Raw genomic sequence first — 16,561 nt, 5'->3', positions numbered from 1 at the left:
GGTGAACTTAAGCAGCTCTAGCTCAGCTGTATATAAAAAGGGTTACAGGGCAGTTACTTGTTTTGGAAGTGTTGCAAGTAGTAGGTTTGTGGCTGCCTTTTTTGCATTCTTGTTTTTATATGCTGTTGTGTTTGCTGGCTTTTGCATATGGGGCATGCTAACTATCAATTAAAGCAAAAAAAAAAAGGAATAATGTAACGGTACTAAAGGTGTGAAGAGTGTCAAGAAGAAAGTTTTGAGATATCAGGCTGTGCCACAGGCTTTTACTCTCAAGACACATTTTTTGGGCAACAAACAACAGGAGCTTCTGCACGCTCGGAGTTTCAGACAACCAGGTAATAACAGAAAAGAGCACTGCTTTTCTAGACTTAACTATCCAAGACCTTCTTGAGTAATACAGGTGCAGAGAATATGAGATAGGGAGCATATAGTTAGCAGTATGAAATAGAAATTGTGATTTTTTTTCTAAGGGAAAAGCCGAAGGCAGCCCTACAAACTGCATCAACACAACAAGAGAAAACAGGACACCGTGCTAGATATTAAGAAATTTCTTAACTCATAGTGTATTTTTTTTTTGTATGGGTGGGGGAAATCAACAGCAGCTGTGAACATAGAAAAAGCTCTTCCATTACATAGCACATCCAAACACACCGAAGTAACTATCTCAGGGTTGCTATGAGGGATGAACTGCATCACTATCACTTTTAATAAAGTCACATCTCTTCTTCTGAAGGCAAATATCCCCCATCAAGCAAAAGGATTAATGTATGTTCAGTGGAAAGAGAAAGCCTGCTCAAAGCTGTCCAGATGATTTGGCATTTATGTTGCAGGAGGGCTTTGAAGCCAGATAGGTCAAAGACCCTCAGAGCTATGTGCTGCTGCAAAATAATGACCAGTCCCTTCCCCAGAGAGGTTAGAAGATGCATTTCTTAAATTACAGCAACTAGAATGTGTTGTTCCATTTAAGTTCTTTCATACCTCGGTGCATAAATGAATTGTCTGTTTCTAACAAGGAAGTAAATAGAAGAGAGCTGCAACTTCATCTCGCTTCAGCCCGATGTTCGTGGATGTGTTGGCACAACTCAAAATCCTCGCCTCCAGCAGAGTGACATTCTTTGTGATTTTTTTTTTTTTCAGTCTCTGTATATAGATGAGTCAAACTGCCAAAGCATTTTGAAAACTATCCAGCAGACGGCCCTGAATCATTCCTCCTTCCTCTGCGCAGTAACAGCTTACTGTCCATCCACTTCCATATGGTGATCCCTCCCAGGAATTAAAAATCCTGCTGGCTGACGAGGCCAGAGCGTGTGCGTGCGCATGTATACACACACGCACGTGTTATTTAATGTTGGAAAGTTGGACTGGAAGCTGGAATCCAGAGCCATTTTTATCTATGTAGTTTGTAAACAGGACTAAATGGCTGCAAAGGGAGGAGAGAAAGGCTACTTGTCTGTAACAAGCATGCTCTGTTTTTATATGACTGTATGACAAAAGTCTCCCGACTTCAGCCTGCCAGAGGAGAAGGGGAAGTATAGCCAATACCCACAAATACAAAAACTGACTTAGAGTACTTTTGAGGAGGGGGATGAAGATCAAGAAAATAAGGCGATTGTTTAAGGCTATGTTAAGGGGATTTAAATCAAAACTGCTAATACTAGGATATGTATATATGTGTTAGCTTAAGGTGAACTACTTAATATATCAGTATATATAGTATCTAGTGTAAATATACTAGCAAGAAAATATGCAAGGGCAATTTTGATAGTCTCTTGCTTGGATCTGAATTGTCTTCATTGTGCTTTCCTGCAGGAACATGTTCAACCACCGCTGCATACGCTGTCTCTACGAAGAGTTCAACAAGCACTGTGAGTCTGACAACAAAAGTACTGTCTCTTTTCAGTTTCTTATTCCAAGTAACCTGATTGGGAATAGAGTTTATCAGTGAAACAAATAAAAATGCCTTATAATGTGTTTTTTTTATTAAAAAGAGAAAATAAGCGTTTTGTTACTGTCATTTCCCTATACTGAGATTTCAAACAATCTTTGATGAAAGTATAATCAAAGTACATAAATAGAGACTACTTGGACACAAGTAAGTATCCTACCAACAGGAGGATAGTTGAACAGTAAGCGAAAATAAATCACAAGGCAAAAGATGAAACTTGAAGTGAATATTAAATCTAAGGAATAACTACTAAAATTTCAAGCTTAGCACCATGGAGCTAGCAACAAATGATAAAGTCCACAAGTACAACTAAAAAAAAAAAAAATCTTTTATTTTGTAAATCTGTAAAAAGATGTGTTTATTTTTGTATCATCCATCCAGGGAAATTGTTTCTCATGAGAAGGCACACTGACTCTGCTGTGCAGAGGGCTTCACTACATGAACTCAGTAGGACTACCTATCTCTACTCACTAGCAATCTCTTATTTAGCAGGAAGAGTCTATATTAGAACTGTGGAAATCTAGAGCATTAAGGGTCATTCACTTCTATCTCCTTTCAAGTCTGTAGCAACAGTAACTCTGGCTCTATAGCAACGTGTAGAGAGGGCCTCAGCCCAGTTTGCTTTTTTTAAATAACCTGGGCTCCAAGTGGGAAAGAGACAGGACCTTACTTCTGTAACGCTGTTAGAAAATTACATCAGCTTGTACTCTTCTCATCTGCTAATGCCTTTATAAATACAGCAACGTAATACAGGGGTTTTCTTGAACCACATCAGTCATGCATCTAAAACCATACTTGCTTTAGTGAGACCTTTGTTACTCTTAGGTTCAGTACTTAAATTCCTTAACTTGAAACTTTTAGGGAGCCTTCACACATATCCCAAGGTGAATGTTTTAATAAAACTACCACCTCTGCTACGTGATCAAGATAAATATTAGATGCAGAAAATATTTTAACAAAATTAACTTGAGAAGTAATTTTCATAGTCCTTCCTTGTACCTACCACAAGGCAGATATCCTTCAAGGACTATAACTTTATGTTTAAGCAGACGTAGAAGGACCTCAGTAGTGGGATCTCTATACTGATGCTGAGAGGATGAAAAGCTGTTCCTCCAAGCTATAACTGGTCAGGAAGCATGTTTGTGCTGAGAAGTGGAAGGGAACAGACTCTACCTACGGTGTTGCCCCTGCCTAGCAATTTTATCTTTCCCATAGTCAAGGGAAACTCGCAGCCATCCACCAGGTTTGGAACGAGGTTGCACAGGCAGGAGACTTCTTCATGGAGTAACTTCAGGGTTGGGAAGAGAGCACTACTGTTTCATAAACTTGGTTGACAATTTGGAAAGCGTTGCAGTCTTTACCAGAATGGTGGCAATCCTGTGAGAACCTGCATGCAGGATTTGGGACTTGCACTCACCCACTCCAGCTAGCGAACCCCAAAGTGTGGTGAAAAGGACATGTTGACGACAAGCACAGCAACAATACGATGGAATTTTTCCAAACCTTGCTCTAGTTTTTATTCCATGTGGTACTTAGATTAGGCTCAGTAAGAGGAGGCTATTTAAGTTTCGCATGTTCAGTTTCACAGAAAATCCTCTCTTTGCTCATTAGCGAGCTCTTCATCGTGCAAGAGGTGCAGCACTTCATAGGGATCCGCTACAGGCTGTTGTACAAAGGGACTGTTTTCAGGGATTGAAAACACAGTCACTGTTACCTGAACTATGCAGCTTTCTTCCTTTCCAGTAAGGAATTTCCTACGCCTGGTACACGGGTTAGGGTACCGGCTCAGCTCACTGAGAGCTGCTCATGTGCTGTCGAGTCTCCGTACGGCAAGCAAAACACGATGCAGGACCAGCTGCAGCGATGTTCAGCAACTGTATCCTACGAGGCTTCTCGCCTCTTCTGCCTGTCTTGACATACGGCACAAGCCTGAGCGCAGGGAAATTCAAGTTAGGGGTGGGAATGGTGAAACACAAGAGGTAACCAAGAACCTGCAGCTGATAGTAAATTCAGTGGCAGTGGGATCCAGGGGCCTTCAAGTTACCACTTCAACAAAGGCTGTAAAAGCCCAGAGAAGCATAGAAAAGTCATAGAAGCAAACCCTGGTGGAAAAAAAAAAAAAAACAACCAGCAAAAGCCAAGGGGAGGAGTGGGAAGGGAGGGAACGAGCTGAATTAGATTAATTCTAGAGCCAACTGGCACCTGCTTGATGGAAATGCTAATTTGTCCTACTGACATACACCCACTAATTATTTCCCCTGTTCCCTCATCTCCTCTAAATGAAGTATAGAGTTTTTTCTTAAATCGCAGGTAATGCATGAATATCCAGGTTTCCACCCTTCCTTTTCCTCTATGTCACACCCCCACTTACAAGAACAGCTGAACTACTTACTGCATGGAAATACTATGTAGCATTACACAGTTATTTTTAATTTCTGTACTTAATTAACATTTCAGTCCTTACTGCAAAAGAACAGTTTCTGCTCTGAAGTAGTCTGTTACCTCTTATTGCGTACATGACAACTCTTGAATATCGGCATCAAGTCAGAGAGGAATACCTGCCTTTGTCTGCAGATGCCTTTTATACTTACTGCTTTCAGAGGAGCTCTTAGGGGCTAGTTTACAAGCCAATACAGGGCAGGTAGCTCCTCAAAAGCAAAGCTCTGCTTAACAGAAATGCATACAAGGGATCTATTATAGGGCAAGAAGCCTTTCAACAGACAACCTGTAAATAAACCTAATCAGAAGCCCCCAGAGGGATGGTTTAAATAGCACATTTATTTACACAAGTATTCCAAGCTAGTTCAAAGAAATGACCCATTTGCAATGCCACCCCATCCCCTGGAGAGCGCCGGTCTTTTAATGAGATACAGGACAAAGTGGCTTAAAGGATTAGAAACTGAAGTCACTAGGAGTCTGGGGAAGAAAGCAGCCAGTGCCGGATCAGTAGCAAGCATCAAGACAAAACACTGTCCTGGGCTTTGCGCACAGAAGAAAAGCAGCTGTGCATGGCTGCAACTTAAAGCAGGAGGTTTTCCTAGTACCAGTTGAACAGCGATAAGACTGGGGAGGCCGAAAGCTCACGACACCAAGAACTGAGTAAGCTCAGAGTGTCGTGGTGTGCGAGCATCCTGTTGAGCCTCTAGGGAAAGATCTGTTTTATTGACAAGCCTAATCCAACACCTCAGCTCATTCAGTCACTTGCTTAGAAACGATAAAGACCCTGTTCAGGTTGCCCTGAGCCAACACCTTGTCTCATTCAACTCCTCAGGATCAATAATTGGAGAGAAGTCAGCTATCGACCTGTTTTTTGAGCAAAACTACACCAGAATTATTAATTCACACACACCACTGCAGCAACTTGGAAGTGGTCTTCTCAATGAACATTTCCTCCTTTCTTTAAAATACAATTTGAATCATCGATAACCTTTCATCCTTCAAAGAAAAGCTCATGCTAGGAGAAAAGAACAAATTAGATTATTTCTGTGGCTACGACGTTATCTTGCCCTTTAAGTGGTAGGCTGCCAACACTTCAAGAAAATAAGCAAAGCCCAGCAGCACTTCAGCTACTCTCCCTTTATGATAGAAAGATAATGGTCAGCTTATCGCTTACGATCTGTTCTTTGCAGCAATAATTAACAGGGAAATCTGCCACCATAAAACTTACTTCAAACAGCTTTAAAGTTACAAGGCCTGCCCTGTTCAACTACAGGTAGATTTGGATGAGTCAAAGCTCAAGATTTTAAAAGAAACAAAGAAACACCCCCCCCCCCCAAAAAAAAAAAAGAGAAAAAAGCCAGAGGGAAAAAAGTACACACCAATAGTGGAAACTGTTTTGCAATCGCTGGCATAATAAATTAGCCATTTTCATATTACAGCCCAGTTTCAGCAGGCCACAGGATGCTGCACTAGCGCTTAAAGTAGCTAGGCTTGTATGCTCAGAAGAGGAGGAGAAAGAAAAGCAATCTCTTTAAAATAAAGCAGTTTATAGGCATAAACCCCCTTCTCAGTAGCGTATATTTAAATGTATTTTATTTCTTTAATCAAAGAAGTAAAAGAGCTTGCCTGGTAGCCTGAGAAGAGCATATTATTTGGATATCAAAACATAGTTAGTTTAGCTGCTTCTGTATCTGATTATCCAAATCTTTCCTGTGTGCATTTACACCATACTTAAACTTCCAAACACTAGATTTAGTTTTAAAATACATGTTGATGAGTAACATATACTCTTCTAGTTGTGTTCCAGCAAGGTGGAAAATGAGAAACTATAGCAACAATAGCCCAAGACAATCTCTGTGGGGACCAGGAAATTCACCTCTAACAAAAGTGAGATGCAGATATCTTGAGGTTAATTTGCTATGAGCATCTATGAAATCTGACCACAACAAGACACACGAGAGCTGTGTTGTCCAGTGGGTCAACACACTAGCCAGTGCAGCAGCTATCCTGCTCTCTAAACCAAAATTAGCAGAAGGCTAATTGTCTTGCCCAGAACGATCACTGTAATATTTAGTTTATTAGAGGGAAGCAGGCCATAAGGGAACAAACCCTGAGGTATATGTCAGCTGGCAGGGGACACGGCCAAGAGCTGACATGAATTGCGCTCGTTCCTCTGTTAGAAGACAGGTTGAACTTGGGTGGATTCCTCTGTTCAGCCACTTGAAGGGATTTCATCTAAAGTGCGTGCATTACCTAACCAGGCAATTCCTTTGGCAATTTTTGCTGAAGTTTTTCAAACAAGTCAGCTTTCTGTTATTTCTTAACATGCTAGCATGTGAGAAGTTAATTCAAGAGTTCCCTAATGTTTGTGTTTGCAAAGGCTTCCTCGCAGTCCCCCCTCCTTCCCCGTCACGCTGAGTTTTGGTCACGGTCCTTTGCCGTGGATTCAGAGTTATGCAAGCCACCGGGCACTGTTGTAAGAGCTGCGGAGGTCCAAGCACTCATGACACTAAATGCTGTAAAAAGCTGAAAAGAAGATAATGATATCTGAAAGGAAGTTAAAGAAGAGAAATACAGTCCGAAGCCCTGGCCCTACCAAGCATCACTCACCGCTGGGTAGCACACTCGCTGCTGCTTTACAGAAATGGAGCCTAAAGCAAGAGCACAGGCACAGGGGCTATGTGGAAGAGGCAGGTACAGATTCAGGAATGCTGTAGCGTTGTTGACAGCTTGAGGTTTTAAAGCACGTAATTTTCCAGGTAGAAAATACTTCTGAGTTGTACTCATCTCCCCACATATGCGTCCAGGGTTGTTTTGTCCATACCTGCAGCTGCCATGAAATAAGTGGCCATCAATTTAAAACCGAACGGTTCCACCTTCACGTGCAGAGGGAGCTTTGTTTTGCAGCACCTAGGGGTTACTGTAGCAGGCAGAAAAACATCTTGGAGTTCATCACAGGACTAGTCACTGTGCAGTCTTCAAGTCAAACCATACACCAAAAAATACATCAAAGAATGAAACGGATATCCTAAGGTCACAGCCTCACTCAGACTTTGCCATATAAGTCTGCAAAAAGGCTATATAACCTTGTAATCCACGACATTTCAAAGAGATCTTAGTACTGTAAAAAAAACAAATGTCCTATTCTATCCACAGGTCTCAAATAATTAATATATGTGCTTTTCTCATCCATGCAAAATATTCCTAATTTATCTGATGAACTCTACTCCTTCACAACCTGTCGCTCCAGACTAAGGAGGAGAAGACAGAGGATCATTGCACAGGTACAAAAATGTGCCTAGAGATTGAACTACACCCAATGGTAAGACATAATTTGGCTGGAGGAAAAAATGCAAGCCAAGGGCCATCTGACAATCTGAACCCAACTCTTCCTGGCACTTCTGACTATATTCTGGTATGTGAGAAGTTTGCCTGGCCCCGTTTTCCTTTTGCCGTCCTAACTTTCCAAAACAAAAAGGGATTAGAGGAAAGGCGTTCACAAGTGGAAATTTCTGCTGGGTAGATAATTCATCCTGTGCTAGCTCTCTCTCACTTCCAGGGCCAGTTGTAAATTCATGTAACAGAATAAAGATAAGTTGAATTTTAAGGTATAGAGGAAGCACTAACCAGTTTTGTGAAACTACATTCAGCACTGCCCCAATTGGCCTTTTCCTGCCCAGAGCTGCAAGTTCCATGACTCTAAGAAAATGCAAGAAGAGTGTTTTCTTTTACCTGGAGAGCACAGTTTCTGACAACTGTTCTGCTTTTATGTCCCTTGCAAATCAGTTTTAAGTTCCCTATCTGCATCAGCAGGAAGCTCTGTTTTGCAGCAGCCTGTCATGTGTGCAAGAGCAGAGCAGTGCATACCGATACGTGCTCCGACAAGAAGCGAGTGAACCAACCCCTTCCGAAAAGCCAGGAAATGCTGGCAGTTACGCAGCACTGGTACCAGTTCCTATCTGCATTTCTCCCAACAGACGACTGAGTGACAACCCTATGCTTTCCCCCAAGCGTTTTAATTCTGCTCCAGCTCTAGAAGAACAACTAGAAGAGCAAAGGATATTTTCCCCATGTCAAGGCTGACTCCAGATAAAAGATATTTACTTGAGGGAGATACACCCCCTGCCCCTTGTGCCATTGGGAAGTTTATTGACTTCACACAAGTACATACGGCAAGCAAGTCTTGGGTGCACGTTCACCGCCACCCCCCAAGAGCCAACTGCCTAGCTTTCATGGAAGAGACAAATGCATCCAGAGTGTTTGAATAAGACCTTTCCATTGGAAGCCCTCAAATACGGTTTTTAGGCCATGAAATCTTAGCGTTAAGCACCACAAGTAGGAATGGCTGCAGGCCACGTAGCTGAAAACATAAAAACCTGCAGGACCCCTCCACTCCATTGTTTACAAAACAGAGGATGGTAATATCCAGCAAAGCATACGAGGTATGCTTGCTGCTTTCCCCCTTTCTCAATTTTCTTGCGAGTTCTGCCTGGAAAAAAACAGCTAAAAATCTGCAGAAGTAAGTCTTCCTCAACACGCTTCTCTCTCTACATACTTAAAGCCAAGCCAGAACCTTCTGAGAGTGCCTTTAGATTGATTTCTTAGGAAGAAAAAAAAGCAAAACTAATTTGTGATTAGAAGGCGCAAAGATGTTCAGTCAGATGGAAGCATTCCTGAAAAGCGAGGGGAAAACTACACCATCAATTCATTCAGCTGCCCTAAAGGGTAAACAGCAAACTTGAGCACAATCTACAAATCTCAACTATTATTAACAGCTTGACCAAACATGGCTGTTTTTTGTAGTGATGTTTGTACTTGTGAAATCCAATGAACTAAAATAATATGTTGGATGGACCCTGACACCAAAGCAAAGAGGACAAAAAGAAGAGGAGGTCGCTTTGCACTATTGCTTCCAATGTGAGGTTCAGGTCCCTCGCTCAGAGAAGAAACTTGCTAAAAAAGGCTGTTTCAGCTGGTAATGGACACTGAAAGAAATGAAAACAAAAGAGGCTTTCTGGGTCTCAAATTTACCCAAAAGGCATACATCTCTAGCATTCACAAAACTTTGCTTACCAGCCCATAAAAACCTCATGTTCAAAATGATCTGTCAGTAAAGCAGTTTTCTGGAGCTGTCAGAATGTCTTAAGGAAACCAAAGCCATTTTTTACATGGGGAAAGCTCCCTTTTCAATACTAGGACCCCGCAAGGTGAAGCTTATGTACCCCTTCTGTCTGTAGCTGTGAGTTGTGGCATGTGTATTGTTAAGCAGAAGGCAATTCCCTTTCCCGCTCACTACTCCTGAGGAGACCTTCCTTCTCCCTGCCTGCCCCAAAAGCGGACAACAAAACCTCCCTCCGCAGCAACACAAGGTTAAACATTCCTCTTTTGCAACTTGCAGAGCTGCCTTGGCCCTTTTTTTGCCTTTAAAAAGCATTTAAGATAGCTTAACTGGGTTTTTTAGTTTCAGGTGGTTGTAAGGAGGAGACTGGGAGCTATTGACTTGCAGTAGTAGCTTTGGAAGGATTGGTGGCCAGGATAAAGGACCCTTACTCGGGATCTTTGGTTTGCGTTTCCCTTTCCAACACAGGCCTCCGTAGATCACAGGTGGGTGCATAACTCGGGAAGGGCAAAGGCCCACGGGCTCTTCAGAGGAGAGCTGCCTCTGGTACTTTCACAGTCATAAAAATTCCTGCTGCTCCTAGCTGAGGGCCCAATAGGTTTTCCTTTATGCTTCGTTTAGGGTAATGAATAATAATGATTCACATCGGCGGGGGTGATGGCAGGGTGCTCTGAAGGATTAGTCAGTTTGTGTCTGTAAACAGTCAAAGGTTTACCAATCCTCAAGCCGCAAACGGCAGCGGGGGACGGACCCAAAACTGAAAACCCTTCTGAAGATCCATCACCCCATGGACTCAGAAAGTATATGCCCCCTCCTGAGGGTTGTCATCTTTATTCCCTCAAGTGGACCTGCTTGAATTGGAGCCTGGCAGCAGTGCTGCTGTTTTGATCCCGGGATCGCTATTTTTGACACCGCCACTTTTAACCATCAGTGTCACAAGCAAGCCTCAGCTTGCTTTTGGCAGCGAGGTAATGAGCAAAAACGCCTCCTCTTCCTCTCTCCTCTGGCCCTACTATCATTGTTGTGCTCAAAGTGGAAGTTTCACTTTCTCCAACCTGTTTAGTTTTGACAAAAAGAAGTATTTAATTTCTCTGCTGCTGTGAAATCTGCCTGCAGACAACGTACATGCGGTGTTTATTTAAAATATGCACCTATACCACAGACTTCATATCCTAGGAAATCTGCATATAAGAGTCCTACACCCCCTTTAACCTCATTTTATATACCTTTCTCAGAGAAAACATAAAACTCCTTTACAGACAAGCAGAATGTGAAAGACAATAACCCGTTTAGCGAAATGCTAAGCATAAACAGCTACAATGCTATGCAATCATAAAACGCCATTAATCATTTACATCAGGAAATGCCAAAGTAAGGGCGAACACACGCAACCTTATCTGTTCCTTGTGTACACATGAGGTTACAAGCTTTGGTTAAATTACTTCTATGCTTGACACACAATGGCAAAATGGGGTTCTGCTCCTTGGCCCCGGGTGCTGACTTCATACAGCTTCAAAAATCTCTGTGTTCACTGACTGCACGTGAGTTGTAGCTAAAACTGTTTGGAGCTGCTTTTTCTTCATCTTGGAGCATTTTTATCAGTGCTGGTTTAATGTCTCCCCTTGCAAGGGGTAAAATTTGTTTCTTGTAGAACATCATATAATGCATTTCTGCCTTATATAAGCCATTTCTGCCTACCTTTAATCATATTTTCAATGACCACCTCTCAAACCCTGGAGGGAAAGCTTTCTGGTAGTGTATGAACACTGTTAAGTTTCTTCTTGATCCTCTGAAGGGAAATGCGCAAGCGACTGCGAAAGTTGTTCTTCTAAACAGGATTCCAGAGCACCTTTTCTGGAGAGATTTTCTTCCCGTGCTCTCTTTTTTTCAGGGTAATTTCAGTTTGGGGTTGGGTTTTTTCAGTGGATTTTTTTTCTATTGCTTTCAACTTTGAGAGGAGTTTTCTCCCAAATAATAGAAACCTAGTCACATCCAGTACCTTGCCATTACAGGTAGGTATCACGTAGCCCTTCTGTGAATTTAACAAGCTTCAAACAAAGCCAGTCAGCGTGTTCAGCTAAAGGCCTTACACGGTCCTCTCTGCACCCCGCTCTGAGATCTATTCCAAGGCACTCCTGAAAGAGGCACAAATAGATCCAGTAGATCCTGTGCATATAAAGTCTTTTTGCTATTTTCCACGGGATACTTCAGAGTTTACTTTGTCCGCTCTGAGTTGTTTGATCTTTTTTGGGGGGGGTCTTGTGGCAGGGGGTACATGTGTGAAGTTTGCCAACATGCACCTGAGATGCACGAGCCTTTTAAGATGGGGAAGCAGAGCAAGAGAATTCCAGAAACATTGTCACCAGCTAAAGATACCAGTGAAGAAACATGCTAAGACAGTCTCTTTTTTTATCGTTACAGGTGAGATGGAGAAGCTGTACAGACAAATCACTGAAACCCAAAGAATTAATCAAAAGGTGACGTTACACGGTACTGTCGCTGCTGATCTAAGAATCAGCACTTTTAAAACACATGAACACCCTGCAGCCTCCATCTCCTGGTTTTTTTATTTATTTACTGTCAGGTTAGTGAGCGAAAGAGGCTCAGCACAGGGTCCGATGTGTGGCAGGGCTGGAAGCAAAGCAGCACTTCCCCTTCCGGCACCAGCGAAGTTCAGTCCGCTCAGCTGGGATAATTGCACCATCAAAACAGCTTGCTGCATGTTTTGACGTGTACGTTAACTGATAACCTGACAAATGGAGGAGAATGCGCAGCTCTTGGATTTAGTCACAATTTCTACGCAGCTTTCCAGAGCGATGGAAGACCCGACAGCCGGGTGTCCTGAGCAACGTAAGTGCAGCATTAAAGGCAGCTTGCTCCCCTAGCCTGAGCCACCAGTGGTGCACAGGGGACGTAGACAAATGCAGAGGAGAGCTATCTCTATCTTTACGGTGCTACCAAATCTGCTTGAGACAGGAGAAACGCTCAGTTAAACTGAAGAAGGCAAGTAACAAGCACTCAAGCCTTGATTACAGGCTATCATCAAGAGAACCACAGAATTTCGAAAAAAAAATATTACAAGAGGCTTAGCATTTAATGCTTTAAAGTAGTAAATCCACAGCAAATCCTCCTGAATCTAAATATGCCTAAGACATAGTTTAACTTATTTTTTAAAGTTTTCTCAAATGCCATGTTATGCTCCCAAACAACTAAGCTCCACCGTTACGTTTGCTTTTGCAGTACTCTGTAAATCAGGTTACATCCAGTGCCTCGAGTGCCCTTTTGGCATCCCAAAAGCTCTTTCCAATAAATAGTAAGCAAGCCATTTATTTGTATTTATCTCCCCTTTTAAACTCAAGTAACCCAAAACTGTCCAACAGATTAAAGCTGATCTAAGCAGTAATTTTTTTTTTTTTGCAGTTAAAGAAAGCTTGCTCTAAAATTATGCACGTTACTGACGCATAATTTTACCACTTAAAAACAGAATGCCCTCAGAAAGGTTTTAATAAGAAAAAAGAAACACACCTCCCCATTTGTGCACATTGACTCTGAACAAAAAAGCGGCTGCTGCGATCTATCTAAATGTAAGTTTTTATTCTCAGTGTTTTAGATTTCAATTAAGTAAAGATTTATCCCAGTGTGGAAATTAATTAATTTTTCTCCAATGGTGCCTTTTCATTTTACTACCAGAGTCCACACACACCTTGGGATGGCTTTCTGGCTTATTTCTTGTAAGGCTGGTGTGAAAGCTAAATACTACTGTGCTTGGCAAACTTGGTCAAAAGCCTGCCTCGTTTTTCACTAAAACAAGATTGTTAATGAAAAACAACCACAGTCCATGTGGGAGAAAAAAAAAAAATAATCCCAGCTTATCACATGAAATGGAAGTTTTATAAACACCTTTGGATGGAAAGAAAACCAGTAGCAGCCATAACATCACTTACTTCCACGAGAGAATTCCCACTGCAAACGTGTCCGAGCTTCTACGGACCGTGGATGGGAAGAGGAGAGCCACGCACAGAAAATACACCCTTGACCAGTCGTCCCTTCCAAGCCAGGCAAATAAATGTCTGATTACACTACATCCCTGGGAGCACGGTGCTTTACTGGCAGCAGCACTGCTACCAGGACAGGGAAAAACACCCTTTAAAAACGAAAACAAGCTATATCAGTAAAAGTGCACTTTTGCAGATAACTGCTTCTACAGCTGGGGCTTCTGCTGGCACAGCTATGTCAGTCACGGGTCACACTTCGTCACAGTGCTCGCAGACAGAGCTGTGCCAGCAGAAGTTTACCATATAGACCTGGTGGGAAACTCAACAGCGACTAAAATGAATCTGCAAAGTTTTGTGGTTTTCGTGCTGCTGCCAAACTAAGTTTTTTCTAACAGTCTGATGATGGGTAGTCTTACTCCTGTGCCGCTGACACGTTAGGATCTCGGCTTCCAAGGACAGAAGAAACCTAAACTTAGCTCAGGAATGTGGCAATACCTATCAGCCATTTACATTGTACTTTATCCTTCAATTAAATACACAAACTACATTAGAAAGAGCAGTTGTAGGAAGAAAAGATAGAACAGAATAAATGAAATTCTTCTGTACTTTAGCACTCAGAGTAGACCGCCCTCACTTTTAATAGTAAGAAAAGAACAAAACTGAAAGTGTTTAACAGGATTTGTTTAGCAGACAGCAAAGCACTGCAAAATTCCCACCGTTCAGTTAAACTGAACAGTCAAACTGTAACGGGGCTTTTGTCATCTTCAGTCATCTTTGAAGACAGCGGGCAAGGAGATTTAACACCCGAGTTGACGCTCAAACATAAGTTCTATTCGGATGAAGCGACACGATACTGCGGGTCGTGTGTACGGTGATGTGTATCGTTATTCCAGACCTCGGAGCAGCAAGACGTCAGAAGCGTGCGCTGCCGATCTGTTCTGGAGCAAAATCACAAAATCAAGCTGTAAATAAACTCCCACCACCCTCCATGAGGGAAAAGAACGCTACAGGCAAGCGCTTCGGTGCCTCCGAACCTGCTTGTGTTCAATAATGAATAAAGCCGTCCGAAGCGCAGGGCTGTGGAAAGAAGGGCTACGTACAGGAAGTCAGATCAGGCTGCGGTGCTTGCACGCAGTGCAAAGTAAACCTCAAATGTAAAGCCTGCCTTTATCTTTTGTGAGGTATCGCCAGCACGTGGCCGTACCTAAAGCGGGCTGCGTTTTGGAAGAGCGACGTTTGGCAGTACAAATTTCACTGTCGCTTCCTATTTTGATAGGGAGAACGCAGAAATAAAATCACTGGCAGTGCTGTGTTTGTAAAGGCCGTGCTCCACCTTCGTCAGAGCTTTCTGGCCCTCCAAATTGGGATACAGCTTCTAAGAATTCCTTGGGTTGTATCACACGGAAGACACTGTTGTTCGAAACAACGTACTTTTTTTTTTTTTTTTTAGAAAAAAAAAAAAAAGGCACCAGGGCAAAAACATCTCAAAGGAATGGCAGAGGCTAAAAATAGACACATTATCATCACTTTCATTATCAGTCATGTCTACACACACAAGAAGTATAACTGTGAGCAACTTCAGGATGAGGCGTTTTCCCCTCCAGGTTGGTTTTAGGTTGCAGGGGAGGGCGTTTGTGCTTGGTTGAGCAGCGCAGAGACACAGAGGGGGGTTGGCACAGGTATGAATTTAATTGTAGCAACCCCCCCCCCTGCTTAAACAAGGCCAGCTAAAATTCTTATCAGCAGGCCAGCTCATGGTAAGTTGTAACTCCCCAAAGCAAATACTTAGCCTATTCAAAGTTTCAAAAATGGCCTGATAAAGTCTCCTCCTCTAAAGATTTCAGAAGGTCAGATAAAACTTGGTGTGGCCGCAAAACGGCAGAAAGTAACCGAGCCCTCCGCCATATTTACCAAGAGTACTTAAGTTTAAAAAGCGAGCCCCAAACTGTTACAAAAACTCGGTGTTTAGGTGCATTACTTCATTTGCAAGCACCACCGCCTGAACTCGAAGCCCAGCTTTTATTGCAGGCGACGTCCCTGCCATCTTCCTCGTACGGGACCGCTGCGGACCACCGGGAAAAAGCGGCGAGACCCGCATCTCCCCAAAAACACCCTCGCCGACCCCGCTGCCGGCTCACCCACGGTGCCAGGCGAAGGTCCCATCGCGGGATGCTGGCCGGCCCGGAGGGGATTGGGGCCGAGCGCTCGCGTTCGCCCCACAGCCGGGGTTCGCCTCACGGCTGGGGTTCGCCTCACGGTTGAGGTTCGCCTCACGGTTGGGGTTCGCCTCACGACCGGGGTTCGCCTCACGACCGGGGTTCGCCTCACAGCCGGGGTTCACCTCACGGTTGGGGTTCGCCTCACGACCAGGGTTCGCCTCACGGTTGGGGTTCGCCCCACTGCTGCCGCCTTCAGCCGGGGCTATGGGGTGAGCCCGGCATCCCCGAAAGCATCTTTTGGGGGGGCTACTGCCAACGCGGCCCAGCCTCCGGGGGACCCCCGCTCCCTCCTCACCCCCGGTCCCTCGGGGGGGGGGCCCTACTCCCCTCCGGGCCGCCCCTCACCGGGGATATGCCCGCCACCCCCACACCCCCCCCCAAACCCCGTATCCGCGGATCCGTGTGCCCGTGAGGGCGCGGAGCGACGGCTGCGAAGCGGCCCAGGCCGCGGCGGCCGCCCCGGGGTGCTGGCCCCGGTGCTGGCGGGGCGGCGGCGGCGGCGGCGGGGCCCGACATGGCGGCGCGGGCCCGCTTCCCCCCTCCGCTCCCCCCCTTGCCGGCAGGGTCGGGCCCGCGGCGATAGGGAGGAGCGGGGGGAGGAGGGGCGGAGGGGGCGGGGGGGAGAGGGGGAGGAGGGCGGGAAGCAACGAAATGCAGGGGGGAGCGGGTAAGCGGTGCCGGGGCCGGGGACGGAGCCGCGGGGGCCGGGGGTGGCCGGGGCGGCGGCGGCGGCGGCGGCGGCGGAGGCGGGGAGGAGCGGGCCGGGGACTCGGGCGGCGCGGAGGGCGGAGGAGACGGAGGCGGGGGCGGGAGGCGGGCGGTGCCGGGGCCGTCGCGGCGGAGG

General features: G+C 44.6%; 1 protein-coding gene and 1 long non-coding RNA gene across 5 annotated transcripts in view; one reads left to right on the top strand and one right to left on the bottom strand.

The window, feature by feature from the left end:
- Positions 1-16,206, bottom strand: part of CNOT6L (CCR4-NOT transcription complex subunit 6 like) — a 37,905-nt gene extending 21,699 nt beyond the window's left edge. For 2 of the 4 annotated variants that reach the window (XM_030028672.2, XM_030028666.2), the window contains exon 1: positions 13,448-14,442. The gene's annotated coding sequence lies outside the window, so the exon portion shown is untranslated. Of the gene's footprint in view, positions 1-11,201; positions 11,639-13,447; positions 14,443-16,190 lie in introns of those variants that run through there. The other 2 variants (XM_041122691.1, XM_030028682.2) reach the window with 2 other exon arrangements.
- On the top strand, positions 12,273-13,270 carry LOC121233210. Its single transcript, XR_005932128.1, has 3 exons — positions 12,273-12,353; positions 12,924-13,087; positions 13,194-13,270. It is a non-coding gene; the product is annotated as an uncharacterized LOC121233210 (long non-coding RNA).
- Positions 16,207-16,561: the final 355 nt, after the last annotated feature.

Source organism: Aquila chrysaetos, chromosome 1, assembly GCF_900496995.4.
Source record: "Aquila chrysaetos chrysaetos chromosome 1, bAquChr1.4, whole genome shotgun sequence".
NCBI classification, from domain to species: domain Eukaryota; kingdom Metazoa; phylum Chordata; class Aves; order Accipitriformes; family Accipitridae; genus Aquila; species Aquila chrysaetos.
Note: the sequence above shows the minus strand (reverse complement) of the source record. Positions and strands in the feature narration are given on the sequence as shown.